This window comes from Olea europaea, unplaced genomic scaffold (genome assembly GCF_002742605.1).
Source record: "Olea europaea var. sylvestris unplaced genomic scaffold, O_europaea_v1 scaffold2320, whole genome shotgun sequence".
NCBI classification, from domain to species: domain Eukaryota; kingdom Viridiplantae; phylum Streptophyta; class Magnoliopsida; order Lamiales; family Oleaceae; genus Olea; species Olea europaea.
In genome coordinates, this window is record NW_019241300.1 from 61776 (window position 1) to 64512 (window position 2737).

Below are 2737 nucleotides of genomic sequence, written 5' to 3' on the forward strand. Positions count from 1 at the left end.
ACTGGATTGCCATGTCATGAGCCTACTGTTGATCGAAATTTTAGTAATACTCGACTTAGAGATGAATACTTCGATGGTTCAAAACGAATAACTATGATAAGACTTTCTGAAGTATTTCATATATGTGAAGATCGAGAAGATAAATTTAAGTTGGGATTAGTTATGTTTGTCGAATGTGTTTTAAAACCAACTGGAAGACACATCGATTACAGAACTCTTGGAATGGTTGAACAACTTGATGAATTTCTTATGTATCCATGGGACGTAAGACATATTTTGTTCTATTACATTCATTACAAGAATCACAGCTTGAAAGAATACGAAGAATGCAACAAAATAACCAAGCAGAATGTAAATATTCATTGCATGGTTATCCACTTGTATTCCAGGTATTTTTCTTACATTTATTCCCTATTCGATATAATTTAATCATGTAAAAACGTTAATATTCCATTTTACTTATATTTCAGTATTGGATATACGAAGCTTTTCCTAAAATTGGACGACAATTTGGTCACCGTATCCGTACAAGTTTAAAATGTCCGCGAATGCATAAATGGCAACCTCAAATGGTATTAGCGGAAAATGTTATTAAAGAATTTTTAGCTACTGAAGAGGTATTTTCATTTCAGTATACAATTAAATATATGTTTTATTCTTTATAAATAAATTTTAGAGAATACGTCTAATATTTTATTACAATATTACAATTATAGATTACAGTAATTGCAACGTTAAATCCTACTGAAGTAGAATTGGAAACATTCTGGTATTCAACTCTTTCACTGCCAATTGACAACCAACATTGTACACTAGACAGCATTGTCAATGGTGAATTGGAAAATACAACAGAACAAATTCGAGCATATAACATACATCCACAAGAAACAACTGTACACAGTTCAAATAGAATTGAATCTACTTCTTCCGGTACTTCAGACTATGTAACTAAACAAGATATGGAACAGATGTTCAATGTACACAGACAAGATGTCTTTGGTTTCTACGACAAATTGAAAACACAGATGATTCAAGAAGCAACAAAGCTAGAAGCTCAGTATCATACGATTCTTGAAAATCAACAAAGTCTCTGTCAGACACTTCTTGACAATCAAAAACAATTTTTTGAAGTGCAGCAAAAAAATCAACATGAACATTTTCAGGGCATACAATCTGACATGCATTCTTATGTGGATACCAGTTTCGATTTAATGAAGTCTTACATTGATGAACAAAATCGAAATATACAGAATCAGTTAACCAACTGGAAATCACATATGGAATCAATTGTAACCTCTGTACAACATGATTTGCCCCCTCCAACAAATCAAGCTGAATTTGAAATGCATTCAACATCTGAACATGCAGAAGACGTCGAAAGATCAACAAAAGAAAAAAAAGTAAGCAAAAAGAGACACAATCTCCATCACCAACGGCAACGAATACTTTAGAAGATTATAACATCGACAAATACAAAAACATTAGAGAATGGATATCAGAAAATCCATCAGAGTAAGATATTAAATTTAACTTCGTTAACTTAAATATTCTATTTCGTATTTTACTTATTTAATAACAGTTTCATTTTTTCTTATATAGTGCATATTGGAAAGATGAAATCGGCAATCAATACGCAAGACATTCGCTGATAAATATAATAAATCAAATTAAAGATATAAATATTGTGGTAAGTCAACTTTAGCAATCTTAATTAATTTTACTTCGTTATTAATATAGCTAATTTAAATTTTTTTTTACTAGCATATTGATATAGAATTAAAGCTGTTGCGAAGACTCATTCATGATACATCTTCCCCGGTTTCCAAAGAATATGCAATCATGGACTTTCGATTCGAGAATGAATGTGTTCATTGGTACACAACGATCAAACAAGGAGCAACCGCTTCTGTGAATAATTTCTAGGCATTAGAGCAATACACAAAAGGAGAATTACCTACATTTGCTCGACCCTGGATAACATACAACTATTTATTGATTCCAGTCGCATATCCAGGCAACAGTTGGTTTATTTTTCTTGTTGATTTTGAAAAGTGAAAATTTCAAGTATATGATTGCAACCACAACATTCATACACCAGATGCAATCAAGTTACGTGAAGCCCCAGTTTTGGATGTTGTACAATCATTATTAATAGCTACTGACATTTTCTTCGGGAAGCCAAATTTACGAAAACATAGAAATAAACGTATGAAATTGGAAATCATACCGTATCTATCTTGTCAAAATAATGGGTAAGTATCTCAACAATTTACTTTAATATTTATTTTTCTATTCAATTTTATTTTACATTTATAACATTACTATAAAATAACTTCAAACTAATTTTTTCTGTAGGCCAAACTCTGGAGTTCTTCTTCTCAAATACATTGAATGCTTCATTTTCGGATATCCATTAGAAGCAGTTTCAACTAAGAAAATACGTTTATACAGATGAAAAATTGTCACAGATATCTGTCAAAATGAATATTTTTGCCGTCCATATTTATCATAACCATAACAAAGAAGGTAACCTTTTTTTTTTATAATGTCCCCATCATGTAAAGCAAAAGTTATAATAAGGTAAAAGCATTACCAAAATAAATGTCTATATTCATTAATTAATTCAATCTCAATTTTTTCTACATATACTTTAGTCTTGTTTCTTTCTACTTCTGCTAATAGCTTTTCTCTTGCTTTAATAGGTATGCCCTATCATGATTGATGTTGAAACCAAGAA

The 2737-nt window shown here is 30.7% G+C and overlaps 1 long non-coding RNA gene across 1 annotated transcript; it reads left to right on the forward strand.

Annotated features, from left to right (window-relative positions):
* The first annotated feature begins 1299 nt into the window (after positions 1-1299).
* On the forward strand, positions 1300-2425 carry LOC111381514. Its single transcript, XR_002700354.1, has 3 exons — positions 1300-1512; positions 1600-1687; positions 1762-2425. It is a non-coding gene; the product is annotated as an uncharacterized LOC111381514 (long non-coding RNA).
* Positions 2426-2737: the final 312 nt, after the last annotated feature.